The sequence below is a fragment of the Anolis sagrei genome, chromosome 4, assembly GCF_037176765.1.
Source record: "Anolis sagrei isolate rAnoSag1 chromosome 4, rAnoSag1.mat, whole genome shotgun sequence".
NCBI lineage: Eukaryota > Metazoa > Chordata > Lepidosauria > Squamata > Dactyloidae > Anolis > Anolis sagrei.
This window is the reverse complement of record NC_090024.1, coordinates 82,799,513-82,814,900: the sequence shown is the minus strand read 5'-3', so window position 1 is coordinate 82,814,900 and position 15,388 is coordinate 82,799,513.

Sequence of the window (15,388 nt, the reverse complement as noted above, 5' to 3'; positions counted from 1 at the left end):
GAAAGCTCAAAAACATAATTTGCACATACATAGCTTTGGGTCCTTCTACGCTGCCATATAATCAGAATATCAAGGCAGATAATCCACATGATTTGCTTTGAACTGGATTATCTGAGTCTACACTGCCATATAATCCAGTTCAAAACAGATAATATGGATTTTATTCAGCTGTGTAAAAGGGGCTTTGTTTGCTCTAAACCAAAGTGTTGCTTGCTACTCTGAAAAAGGGATCATGTCTTCAAGAATATGTAGAGAGTCTAATCCCCTTTTTCTGATGTTTCTGGAGAGCAAGGGTCCTTCCACACAGTTGAATAAAATCCTACATTTTCTGCTTTGAACAGGGATATAGAGGACTCAGGTCACTCACTTCGAAGCAGATGTTGTGGGATTTCTGCCTTGATATTCTGGGTTATGTGGCTGTGTGGAAGGGCCCCAAGACAGCTCTGTGTTAAACTACAGGCCCTAAAATCCTCTAACTAATATGGCTTCAGGTAGAACACAGTAGCTATTGTGAGGGCCATTCTATACTGCCATATAATCCAGAATATCAAGGCGGATAATTCACGTGATTGGCTTTGAACTGGATTATCTGAGTCTAACTGCCATACAATCCAGTTCACAGCAGATAATTTAGATTTAATCCAGCTGTGTGGAAGGGTCCTAAGGGCTCTTCTACTCAGCCATATAACCCAGAATATCAAAGCAGATAATCTGCAATATCTGCTTTGAACTGGGGCCAGTTTTAGCACAGCAGGTTAAACACCAGCTGTAATCAATCTTGTCAGTTGAAAGGCTGCCAGTTCGAAGCCAGATCAGGGAGAACTCCTGGCTTTTAGCCCAGCTTCTGCCCACCTAGCTGTTTGAAAGCAAAAATGTGATTAGATAAATAGGTACCGCTCATAAAAATGGGGGAGGTATTCTGAGGCACCCAGAAGGAATGCCGGCAATTCAATCCAAAGGAGGAAGTAACAAACTAGCACACACACACACACACACACACAGCATGGCTGGAATCGAGCACAACACCTTCCAATATGCCGAAAAAATATGGAAAGCCAATATATATACCTCTTACCTATGTATAATTGTCTGTCTAGTTGTGTACAAAATGGCATTGAATGTTTGCTGCAGATGTATGATTTGCCCTGAGTCCCCTTCGGGGTGAGAAGGGCAGAATATAAATACTGTAAACAAACAAACAAATCTGAGTCCACACTGCCATATAATCCAGTTCTATGAGGATTTTATACAACTGTGTGGAAGGGCCCTGAGTTTTCCATGTATTAGGCTGAATAATCAAAAGTCTGATTCTCACCATGTTTCATCCTCCACAAAATGCAAATAGGATAATTCTGCAAGTGAAGGCAATGCACCTGAAGAATGATGCATGGCCTATTTATATGTTATGGGAGTTCATTATGTATATGATTTCTGCCTAAATATCCTAAAGGTGTCAAATTGAATATTGGAAGCTAATCAAGGTTTTGGCTGGCTAGTACATGGAAGGAAAATTGCCAATAGATACTCAGTAAGCTATATTTCAGAAGAAGGAACTGGCAAAACCACTTCTGAGTATTTCTTGCCTAAGAAAACCCTTTGAAATTCATGGGGTACCAGAAGTCATCAGGCAACTTGAAGATGTACACACAGAGAGATATATAAATTATGTACATGATAGACAACAGAAGCATTACATCATTTCATATAAAAAAGTTTATGAATTATTTACATGAAAACTAATGTGCACAGTGGCTGGGATTTTGCCTGTTTTAGGGCCTTTCCACACAGCCTTATATTCCAGAATATCAAGACAGAAAATCCCACAATATCTGCTTTGAACAGGGGCCCTTCCACACAGCCCTATATTCCAGAATATCAAGACAGAAAATCTCACATTATTTGAGTGTGGACTGGGGCCCATTCCACACAGTTGAATAAAATCCCACATTTTCCTGCTTTGAACTGGAATATATGGCAGTGGACTCAGATAGCCCAGTTCAAAGCAGATATCATGGGATTATCTGCCTTGATACTCTGGATTATATGGCTGTGTGGCAGGGTCCTCAGATAACCTAGTTCAAAGCAGATATTGTGGGATTTTCTGAATTGATATTCTGGATATAGGGCTACGTGGAGTGGCCCTAGGTTATCAGAGTCAAATATCCCAGTTCAAAGCAGATAATATGGGATTTTATTCAGGTGTGTAGAAGGAGCCATAAGCTTGAGCAATGTTGGTTTATTAACACTGCTTAATAGGCTTGTGCATTTCAGCTGAATCTTGATCCGTTTCTGCTGGCCAGATTCTGGTTTTAACGTGCCGCCCAAAAACTGGTGGGTTCCACACCCAAAAAATACAGCTAGATTTGACCCACTGGCAGCAATGGGGAACTTACAAGGCTCCCCTTTCCGTTCCTGAGACCCTTTCCTTTTTCCCCTTCAAACCTTTCAGCAACAATGGTAAAGAAGCACCCTATCCAGCCCATTGGGGGGGGGGGACTTTCCAGGCTCCCCTTCCTGTCATTTTAGGCATTGTTTGTCATTGTAGCTTTAATTAAAAGTTCAGATATGACTCTTTCTGCGATCCTTTCTGGGTTTAATGCTTTGTTAAACTTGTTTTTTTCTACTCTACAGGCACTACAGGTACAGCAAACAGCTTTCCAAGGCATTTTAAGGAGGCTTCCCACTTCCCAGGGAAGAAAGAGTGATCGACCTAGAGCTCTCTCCCTGGGCTTCCTTTAAAAAGTCCTCTCTTTTCTCTTGATTTGCACTGCAGGCTCTGCTTGGAGTGGTGCCTTTCCCCCCCTCACACCTTTCTTCTTCAGGTTAAATGCTTCCTTATAGCTGTTTCTACTTTCTACTCTAGAGAAGAGGTAACTAGGTGGTGGTAGTTTTCTTAGAATTAGGCTTTTCTTTTTGTTTGCTGGGATTACTATCATTAATAATAATTAGCTTTTTATTTTCTGAAGGAGAAGAGGAAGGAGAAGCTGAAAGGGTGACTCTCCAAGACCCCAAACATACATGCGCACCCATTCGTCACATACGTTCCCAACTCCCAGTCAGTCCCACTAAATAAAAAGAAAATCAAAGAAAATCAAAAAGATTAAAGAGAGAGGCCAAGCCAGAATTCAAGCCAAAGAATACACTGAATCCAGGATGCAACTGTGATGCCAAATAACCATGATGAGCTGCCACTTGGTCCCATTACGGACAGGAATCCATGACAATTGGGCCCTTGCTGTTATGGCCACCGGGTCAAGCCGAAGAAGCCGGATTGGCTGAAGGGAAATGGCTAAAATTGATCCCCCACAGAAGCCTACTGCTTAACATAAATTCATAGATATTTTAATGGATCTTGAACTTTTTTCACTTCCTCCCGTGTTTTAGTTTTTATCTTAAGCTTTTGTTCTCTGTTTCTATGTGGCTCTGATGTCTTCATTTGTTAGTTTTCAATCTATCAGAAATTTCCACTGCCCACTACGAGCTAAGACATTTTAGATGTCCTCTCCTCTCATTTTTTTCCCTAGGTGGAAGCAAATGTGTCCCACTCACAGCTAGAAAGCAAAAGAAACTGTTAAAGGCAGAGAAAATCAAATAAAGCCAATACTTTTTGCAATGTGAGATATGTTCTAGTTGCAGGAAATTGTTGTGCCCTCCTTCTGTCTTCCCTCCCCAAGGAAGAAATTTAGATTTCCTCTAAATATTAGTGACAGCCAGAGCATGGTACTTCGGTTTCATGGCTGCAAAATGGCATGGGGCATTTATTTTGAACTCATGGTGGTATATTAGCTGGAAGGCACACTGTGCTGCAATAGCAAAAATCAATAGATGGTTAATGCATTTTTGTTCCAGACTTTTTTTGTTCATGGGGTGTGTGTGGTGGGACCAATACTTGTCAACTGGCAAAAACGCAGGAGAATTGTGTGCAGTTGCTCAGGCGATAATGCCAGATAATTCCTTCAGAGGAGGTCTAGTTCTGTGTAGGATTTGCAACAAACTCTGATGTTATGGGAATAACCTACCCTGTCCCCGTTTGTGAGAGATAATGGAAGAAGTACAAGATTGGCTTCAAGTATATATACTTTCATAAGAAATTATCACTAAGTTATACCACATCTAACACATGCTGGCATGTTCAACCATAACTGTGCTCCCTATGCAGCAAAATACAACAAAATTCAAAGTCCTCAAAATAGTGATACTGTTGGCAGGTCAATTGAAATGCGCAAAATACATCATACAAGTTTTCAAAACTTCACTGGCTTCATCAGACAAAGGTGTGACTAAATGTAGAAGAAGAGTGATGGAGGATCTTTAAAGCCAAAGACCTACATTTAGTTTCTCATAGAATTGGATCGCATCTACACTGTAGAATTAATGCAGATTGATGCCACTTCAAATATCATGGCTCAATGCTATGGGATTATGGACATTGCAATTTTCTCCAAATGAGTGCTAGTGCCTCTCCATACTGCAGATCCCTGGGGGTTGGACTAGATGGCCCACAAGGTCTCTTCCAGCTCTATTATTCTATGATTTACAGAGCCACCACAAAGTTTTAGAAAGGCAAAATCAAGACTTGTAACTCATCTTTCCATGTAACAAAACTGTCTACACAAACTTCTCATTGTATCACTAACAAATGTAAAAGTAGCACTCTATATGACTTTCCTCATTGACTTGGGTCAAACTCAGATAGCGCTAACAAGTTCAGAATAAATTTAATTTACGAAATAGCAAAATGCACAAGTAAAACTACTATTGTGGATATGGATTGTATTTGAGAATGTACTGGAACATGTTAATCACTGTTTCAAAAGGGAGAGCATAATAAGCATCCAGAAATGCTTGCATCAATATTTCATCATACATTTAAAGCTTTATCTTTTAGACTTTCACTTGCATCTAAAACATATGAGGGAGAGTGAACAAAGAATATCTCTGTCCTGGTGTATCTGTCATCACTCTGTCCTAGAATGAACAGCCCACTACTTCTTGCAAGCTTGTGTAATTCCACAAAGATCTGTTTTTCTAGGTCACATCAAATATATGAGTATAGAGTAATTAAAAGGACATCTACACTGTTGAAGTCATACAGGTTGATGCCAGTTTAGCGGCAAAAATAATGTGACTGACAATGGACAGACCTCGGATTATGACTCTGGATTTGGATTTGTTTAATTTGTAAAATAGATGTTTTTAATATGCTATCCCTCTTAACTTGAAGATAGGGAACACATTTGCCTTCCTCCAATCCGCTAATGTTTTAACTGTGATTTTATTACTATTTGTTTGTTTGGCATCTAAAGGTTGCTGGTTGTGAGCCACCCTGAGTCCCGCTTTTTTACCTGCTGTATGACATTGTTGGCTCATGTTTAACTTGTCCACGAGAACTCCAAGATCTTTTTCACATGTACTGCTCTCAAGCCAGGTGTCCCCCATTCTGTATCTTTGCATTTCATTTTTTCTGCCTTAGTGGAGTATCTTGCATTTGTCCCTGTTGAACTTCATTTTGTTAGTTTTGGCCCATCTCTCTAATCTGTTAAAATCATTTTGAATTCTGCTCCTGTTTTCTGGAGTATTTGCTATCTCTCTTAATTTGGTGTAGCCTGCAAACTTGATGATCATGCCTTCTAACCCTTCATCTAAATCATTAATAGAGACTGGGACCAGGACAGAACCCTGCAGTACTCTACTCGTCATTTCTTTCAAGGCTGAAGAGGAATCTTTGGTGAGCACTCTTTGGGTTCATTGGCTTAATCAATTACAGATCCACCTAACCATAGTTTTGCCTAGCCCACATTGGACTAGTTTGTTTGCCAGAAGGTCATGGGGGACCTTGTCAAAGGCCTTACTGAAATCCACTGGCATTCCCTGCATCTACCTAGCTTGCAACTCTATTGAAAAAAGAGATCAGATTAGTATGGCATGACTTGTTTTTGATAAATCCATGTTGGCTATTAGCGATTATTATATTCATTTCTAAGTGTTTGCAGACCACTTCCTTAATTATCTTTTTCAGAATCTTGCCTGGTATTGACATAAGGGTGACCCAAACAACAGTAATTGTTTGGGCTGTCCTTTTTCCCTTCTTGAAGACAGGGACCACATTTGCCTTCCTCCAATCTGCTGGGACTTGTCACATTCTTCAAGAACTCTCAAAAGATTATTGCTAGTGGTTCCAAAATGACTTCCGCGAATTCCTTCAATACTCTTGGAATGGAGCATACTATCTTATTGTGTACGCTTTTGAGATTTCACTCCTTCAACAGAAAGAAATCAGAAAAACTATACAGGAGCCCCCGGTGGTACAGTGGGTTAAACCGCTGTGCTGCTGAACTTGCTGATCAAAAGGTTGCAGGTTCGAATTCGGGGAGCAGCGTGAGCTCCCGCTGTCAGCCCTAGCTTCTGCCAACCTAGCAATGTGAAAACATGCAAATGTGAGTAGATCAATAGGTACCGCTCCGGCGGGAAGATAACAGCACTCCATGCAGTCATGCTGGCCACATGACCTTGGAGGTGTCTACAGACAATGCTGGTTCTTTGGCTTAGAAATGGATGAGCACCAACCCCCAGAGCTGGACAGGACTGGACTTAATGGCAGGGGTAAACCTTTACCTTATACAGGAGTTAAAGATGATAATGGTAGAGTCACAGGCCTACATTCTTTCTCAGATATTACTCTGTTGTTTAGTTAAGATGGTACTGAGCAATATAAATGCAAGTAGAGGCCATGTGAGGACTAGGGTCAAAGAGCAATAAAAGGCAGGTAATAAAATTACAACTCCATTGGCAAAAGCAAAGTAACTGCTATTAAAAAAGTTAAACAGTTAGAGATCCAGGTGTCCCTGTCCTTTGCAAAGCTAACTGCTCATTTCTTAGGCAGAGAACAATGAGTATTTCAAGTGGTTTCTCTGTATTGTTACTTCTGGGGGAAAAAATTAAGCATTGAACTATCAACTTGCCAGTGATAGTTCAATGAAAGAGTTTTATCTTTGTTGGAGGTAGAAAACCTGAAAGAGTTAAGTCCCAGTCATTTGGCTCCCTCTTCTTTTAAGATACACCTGTTGCAGCTGCATTGGGTATTTTCCAACCAGGAAACAGATTCAAAGATTGCTCTTTATTCCTAGTCCTCATGTGGTCGAGAAAGCAACCAGACCCTGCTTTTTTTAGATATCCCTCAATTCTATCTCAACTGACAAGTGAATAATCTCTGAGACAGTATGTAGGCCTGCTACTCTTTATTTTTTTTTAAATGACAATAAATGAACCTATATTTATTGTTGAAGGCCTTTATGGCTGGAATCATTATCTCCTGACATTTCCAACAGACCTCACAATCTCTGAGAATGTCTGCCATAGATGCAGGTGAAAAGTCAGGAGAGAATGCTTCTAGAACATGGCCATACAGCACGAAAAACCTACAACAACCCGGAACTTCTATTATGTTTTCACACAATAAAGCTTAGGGGTTTTTTCTCTCCAAACCATTGGCTTGTTGCTCCTTAAATCAAAATCTCTAACCACTGAATGCACTCTAACAAGTGCTGTGTCTTTCTTGATTGGCTCCATCCACTTTAACCTGGATCCAGGTTTGAGGTGGACTTTTTAAAGGGTTTGTTTTTTTCTCTTTCATTCACTTTGCTTCACCCAATAAAGCATTCCAGGTTCAGTGCAGTATTTAAGGGTTCCTAGATTTCTTAGTCACATGCTTCAGATTCCAAGCAGCAAACAAAAGCAAGCTGTTCTTATAGATTTTTATCCACTGAATTAATCATCAAAGTCTGCTCAGGACCACTAAATCAATATTTTTCTCAACTATTGTGAATTTGCCCATGTTCTTTCTGATTAAAACAGGCCATTTCTTCATTTGTTTAAGCACTCTACATAAGTATCTTGCTCTTAGCAGCTCTCCATAAACATCTGATTGAGGGCTTGGCAGCAATCATCTTCTCCAGGAAGAAATAGGCCATAGTGGAGGTGGAAATCATATGCTTGTCACGGCAGGATTTTGGGTTCAACCTAGGCATGTAGCTGGGGGCTGGGGGCAGGGGGAGGGGGGGGCTTGATGGGCTTCATCCCCCCCCCCCCAAATTTTCGGGGTGGTCCATGAGAAGGCCTTACCGGTACATTATTTAAACTGTTACGTTTATTCATATCATGATCTGATCACCATTCGAAATATATCCCATATGCATGGGGGTATTGGGATAACGATACAAAAGGTTTGCTAGGGTAGATCCCTCTCATTCAGACTCAGCCCCCTCCCCCCTCCAATCAAAATCCTGGCTATGGGACTAGTTCAACCCTTAACATTTTTTGGTTAAAAAACCTTCAAAATCCTGGATTAGATGAACAGACAGTTGACCTGTTGGAATTTTCAGTGGTAAAGGACATGCCTTGAATGCTCTTTGCTCAATGTCTGTTATCAGTTGAGCATCTCCCTGCTGTCTGAAATTGTAAAGCCCTTACATTGATTCAAATCATTTCAAGAACTAGGCTGTTATCTATATATTTATCGGTGCTAGATTAGTACTTACGCACAAACATGTGGGAGCACTCTAGAATTTTATGCATGGATTTATCTTCTCAGATTGTTATGTACCTTCAGGACATTTCCAATGTATGGCGAATCTAAAGCAAACTTGCCACACAGTTTTATCTTTAAGATTAGATGGTATTATGGACTCCCAGAAGATGACAGGAGCTTCAGTACTGTTTCACAAACTTGCTGTGTGTAAGGCACAGATAAAGAGTAGGAGTAAAGAAGATAATTATCAACTTATGCTGACACATTTTATTACCTGGAAAACATGAATTGGCTTTATGTCAACTTGAGCTATCATTGTTGTGTGCCTTCAAATTGTTTCCAATTTATGGCAACCCCATTACAGTGTTTTCTTCATTAAAGGAGATTTGCCTTTGTCTGAGAGAAGGTGATTTGCCCAAGATCATCCAGTGGGTTTCCATGGTATGAAGTCAAACCCTGGTCTCCACAGCATGATCACTTTTCCAGGAGAGAGGGAGGAATTGCAAAGGGGGGGGGGAGGCATGGGAAACGGGTGATATACATACAAGGAATATATAAAGCATCAATTAAGGTAAAGTGACTTTTGGAACAATGTATATTGAGATAAGACTTGTATGGCAAAAGTTTGTTAATTAAATGGATGTATCAATAATTTGCCTCTGAATGAGGTGATGCATAATTAGGATTATTATGCGAGGGCTTGTTTTTGCTTGTCTGTAGTGGTGGGAATCATGAAAAGAATGTTGTTGTTGTTGTTGTTGTTGTTTATTCGTTCAGTCACTTCCAACTCTTTGTGACCTCATGGACCAGCCCACGCCAGAGCTCCCTGATGGCCATCACCACCCCCAGCTCCTTCAGAGTCAAGCCAGTCACTTCAAGGATAACATCCATCCATCTTGCCCTTGGTCGGCCCCTCTTCCTTTTTCCTTCCATTTTCTCCAGCATCATTGTCCTCTCTAAGCTTTCCTATCTTCTCATGATGTGGCCAAAGTACTTCATCTTTGCCTCTGTTATCCTTCCCTCCAACAAACTGTTGGACTTTATTTCCTGAAGTATGGGCTAGTTGGATCTTCTTATTTATTTATTTATTTATTTCTGTGCTTATATACCGCCGTTTCTCAGCCTAAATCGGCGACTCAACGCGGTTCACAACACAACGACAAGTAACAATATTCCATTAAAAAAGCATAAAAACACATACACAATACACAATATTATTGGGCCACCAATAACAATCCAATGCATCTCTTAATTATAATCGCAATCCAATCTCGTCGTCCATGATTAACCAATCCTTGTTCATCAATTTCGTTGCACCGGATTAATCGAATGCTTGTTTAAACATCCATGTCTTCAACCTTTTTTGAAATACCATCAGCGAAGGGGCTGATCTCACCTCTATGGGGAGGGCATTCCAAAGCCGAGGGGCCACCACAGAAAAGGCCCTGTCTCTCGTTCCCGCCAGCCGCACCTGTGAAGCAGGCGGGATAGAGAGCAGGGCCTCCCCAGAAGATCTTAGGGTCCTGGTGGGCTGATAGGCCGAGATACGTTCGGATAGATAGGTTGGGCCAGAACCGTTTAGGGCTTTAAAGGCCAGCGCCAGCACTTTGAATTGGGCCCGGTAGCAAATCGGCAGCCAGTGGAGCTGGTACAGCAGAGGAGTTGTATGCTCCCTGCGCCCCGCTCCGGTTAGTATCATGGCTGCCGCCCGTTGGACTAATTGGAGCTTCCGAGCCGTCTTCAAAGGCAACCCCACATAGAGAGCGTTGCAGTAGTCAAGACGGGATGTAACCAGAGCGTGGACTACCATGGCCAAGTCAGACTTCCCAAGGTACGGTCGCAGTTGGCGCACAAGTTTTAACTGTGCGAATGCTCCCCTGGTCACCGCCGAAACCTGGGGCTCCAGGCTCAGCGATGAGTCCAGGATCACACCCAAACTGCGAACCTGTGTCTTCAGGGGGAGTGCGACCCCGTCTAACACAGGCTGTAACCCTATACCCTGTTCGGCCTTAGCGACTAACCAGGAGTACCTCTGTCTTGTCTGGATTCAATTTCAATTTGTTCGCCCCCATCCAGACCATCACAGCGGCCAAGCACCGGTTCAGGACCTCAACAGCCTCCTTAGTAGTGGGTGAAAAGGAGTGACAGAGTTGGACATCATCTGCATACAGATGACATCGCATTCCGAAACTCCGGATGATCTCGCCCAGCGGCTTCATGTAGATGTTAAACAACATGGGAGACAGTATTGAACCCTGAGGAACCCCACAAGACAAAGGTTGTGGGGTTGAACAGGAGTCTCCCAGTAACACCTTCTGAGACCGACCCTCGAGGAATGAGCGGAGCCACTGCAGAACAGTACCTCCAAGACCCATCCCCGCGAGGCGTCCCAGAAGGATACCATGGTCGACGGTATCGAAGGCCGCTGAGAGGTCAAGCAGCACCAACAGGGACACACTCCCCCTGTCGAGCTCCCGACGCAGATCATCCACTAAGGCGACCAAGGCTGTCTCGGTACCATGCCCCGGCCTAAAGCCAGACTGTGCCGGGTCCAGATAATCCGTGTCTACCAAGAATGCCTGGAGTTGTGAGGCCACCACACGTTCCATGACTTTGCCCAAGAAGGGGAGATTGGAAACAAGCCGATAGTTGATGAATTGAGTGGGGTCCAGTGATGGTTTTTTCAACAGCGGTTTTATCACAGCTTGCTTTAAGCTGGCTGGAATTTTGCCTTCCCGAAGGGAGGCATTAACCACCACCTTCACCCACTCGGCCAATCCCCCTCTGGCCTCTTATGGTCTCTCAGAATTTTCCTCCAACACCACAGTTCAAAAGCATCTATCTTCCGTCGCTCAGTCTTCCCTATGGTCCAGCTCTCACATCCGTAGGTTACTACGGGGAATACCATTGCTTTAACTATGCAGATCTTCGTTGCCAGTGTGATGTCTCTACTCTTCACTATTTTATCGAGATTGGTGATTAGTCATTGGCCTTCACTATTTTATCGAGATTGGTAATTGGTCATTGAAAATTATGCATAGACACTTTTTTCCCTCACCAGTTATTATTAGTGTTCACGTATTTTATGTATGGCCCAAGATGATGATGATTCTTTCAATGTGACACAAGGAAGCCAAAAGATTTATAGGGCTAAAATGGGAAAAGTTACATGGGAGTACATGCAAACATGACTCATAAATGTCACAATTTTACTATTTATTTATTTATTTAGTACATTTGTACCCTGTCCTTTTCACCTCCCGGAGGGGGGATGGACGGACTCAGGGTGGCTTCACAACATGTGCCTGATGGCCTCTTAGATTATTTTACATTGAGCACAAAACTCTGTACAGGGTTTTGTAATCATCTTCAGATGAACATGGTTACAGAGATTCTATCATTGGAATCAGTGATCGGAAATATGACATCTCCTACTGAAGGTAGCATGACTTGGAGTGATCCACTAAGCCCATATTTGTGGGAGTCAGGGTGGTGATGTCACGCTGTGCAATGGAGTTGCACCTCAAGTGCTTTCAGGCTCAATCTCACTTATGATTCTTCCTACAAGAAGCATTACTGTGTATATATATATTTTCTAAATGTATAATAGTTGCCCCTATTGGCCTATGGCAACCCCATGAATTTCATAGGATCTTCTTAGAAAAGGAATATTCAGAGGTACGAGTTCCTTCCTCTGAAGTATAGCTTACAGGACCTGGTCTTTGCTGACCTGGGTATTGTTTAAAAGAATTGCAAAGATGGGTTAATAGAGGATATATCCACTGTTGGTCTGAAGAAGTTTTTAAATTTATTCAGCAAAATGAATGCAATAACATTTTCTTCTCTATTAGCAGCATGATGGTAATGTCTTTTCAGATCTGAGCCTGTAGCTATCCAATGGATACTAAAAGCCACTTCATCAGGCAGAGTACATTCAGAAGATGAATTTAGACATTGTAATCTGTAAAACAATGTCAACTTCAGGCTGCTTTACATTATATTGAAGGCTGTTTACTCACCCTCTGAGCACCACAGATTGTTTATCTGGATTGGAAAGAGGTGAATAAGGAACAATATGTTCTTTCCAGTTAGAGGATGCTGAAGTACAGCAATAAGTGCCTGCAATGATTAGTCAGTCAATCAAGGTCAGAGAATTCATGCATTTGGTCTCTTTGGGCTAGACTAGCAGGCCACTTCTGTGATTAGTAGAACAACACAGCTTCCAATATTTCTCAGACAAAAACTGGGAGATGTGTGGCCAAGCAATATATAAGTGTGCTCAAGATGGCAAAAGTATTAACGTGGAAGACCAGGCAAGTCAGGGAAAGCTGCAGAAGTCAGTTCTTGCTTGAGCCTCCTGGAAAGAGCAAAATTCTGTCTCCTCTTCTTCTGTCCCACTCCAAGTTAATTGAGCACAGCTTGCAAAAAGTAATGTTAATGAGAAAAAGGGGGAAAGACAAAGAAGCAGACATATTCAAATAAAGCTGGATAAGTAGGACAACAGAGGATTAATCGGGGCTGTCTTTGCCAGACAGGAACAGTATGGAACCATGACCAGAGGAAGCCTGAAATAGTCCTTACATTTCTATGGATGGTAATATTGTATTCTTCCCTTCAACAGCTCTAATAATACAATGCTAGTTAGTGCTGTGTAAAATATGGTGGTACAAAATCACACACTCTTTGGTATCAGCCATATACTTGAGAATTTTGGAGCCCTACCACAAATCTTTTATTAATAATACAGTTTGATCCTCCACCCCCAAATAATATCTGCAGGGGATATGATCCTGAACCTACAGTGGGAACAAGAAGCTATGGATAGTAATGAACCCTATTGAAATGTATCACTTCCACTGGAAGTTATCACAGAGTCATGCTGGAAGACCTAGAAAATTCCTAGTGAATCCTTGGTGTCTGCTGAGATTAGGTTCCAAGATCTCCCCATGGAGGGAAAGGATAAAGGGTGGAGTGGGGTAAAACAATAAAATAAATCAAAACAAAACAAAACAAAAACAAGACCTTACCACAGAGATCATATTGATGGATGTTCAAGTTCTGTCATATACAGTGACAAGATGTAGATCATGAAAATGGAGGGCTGACTGCGCTTTATGTGAATTGTTTTTTAATGCAATTAAAATGGGTGAATTTTAAAAGAAAAATGAGTACATACAAAATTCTGTATTTCAACATTTTTGCTTCATGTGTTCTTGCTGAAAGAGAGAGCTAAGCTGAGGTGAGGGAAAAGAAGTTGCAGTGGATAAATAACTCCAGCAGATAAAAGGAAGGGAACTTTTGAGGGTTATCCAGAAAATAAAGTTACAAGGCACACAGCTCTTGCAGGGAATTTTCATGCGGGAAGTTGGTATCACTGCCATGTAAGGAGGAGCCAGAGAAACAAACAAGCAGTGCTAGTTGTCAGTAGCTCATCAACTGGCATTGTGGTGAAGATTAGAGATGAGCATCCTCATTCTGTTTCATGCTGTAATACGCTACCTAAATGCTAAAGGCGTGAACACTGCTGCAATTCATCGCGAAATCATTTCAGTTTATGGATAGGATGTAATGTCAAGACAGCACATGACAAAATGGGTATGAAATATATTGTGAGACCATGAAGAAACTTCGCAGAGCCATCCAAAACAAACGTCGTGGGATGTTGACAGCAGGAGTCTGAATTCTGCTCATGCAACAAAAGAGTTGTTGACTTCATTTGGCTGGGATATTTTAAGCCAACCCTCTGTCAACCCCAATCTTGCATCCAGTGACTATCATTTGTTCACTAAATTTTAGGAACACCTAGGTGCAAAACACTTTTCTGATGATGACGAACTGAAAATCAAAGTGACGAACTGGGTTAAAAAAGGCGGAGGGAAACGTCTATGACACAGGCATCAAAAACTCATCCAACGGATGACAAAATGTATTGAACTAAATGGTGATTGTGTAGAAAAATAATGTAATACCTATGCTACAATCCATGTAAGTGTTATCAAAATACATTTTTTTTGTATTTTTAACAAATCTTGTAACTTTACTTTCCAGATTAGCAGAAACTACTAGTAACGTGTGATTTCTAATAATGGTGGATATGGCTACAAAAAGAGATATGAAGATGTTGCTCCAACTGTGGGCTCAGCTGCCCAGAAGAAGAAAAGACCCAGCAGCAAAACTTCAACCTCCATCACCAGGGAAAGCAGCTCTTCCAATTCTTGATCAACTTCTCTTCTCTCCCTGCCTCTCCCAAAGCAGTTTGCAAACATTTTCTTGCTGGTTTAGATTGCCCGCAAAAGGGCACACACTAAGGAAGGAGCTAGCTAGCTTCTGGATGAAGATTGTGAAATGACGTCTCCCCCTCTTTCCAAAAAAGAAGAAGAAAAGACACAAAGGACATTGAAATGAACTTCAATGTCTTGAGAAAATAATTTCACCAGAACTTAAATATGTTACTGAGCATCGATGTCCAGTATGTTACTGAGCATCGATGGAAGAGTATGCTATTGGAACTGGATTAGATTCACATGGACTTTGTACTTGGGAGGAGAGGTAAATCCAAGTTCTTAATGACCCATAAAACCAGGGCATTTCAGGCAATTACAAAGAACTTCACTGCCACCTAATGAATCAGCAACGTTACTTCTTTGAAACAAAATACACTGGAAGAATCAAAGCACTCCAGCTAGATAGGGAAGGGATTACAAGAAGTTTTTGTTATCTTTGCTATTAACACACCTATGCAAAGCTTCACAGGGGATAATGTCTTTAAAACCCTAAGTGAAATCCCAGCAGGAATTCAGAAGACCAAGAATTTTTTTCTGAAATATTCTTCAGTTGATCCATAACCTTGATTGAATTTTC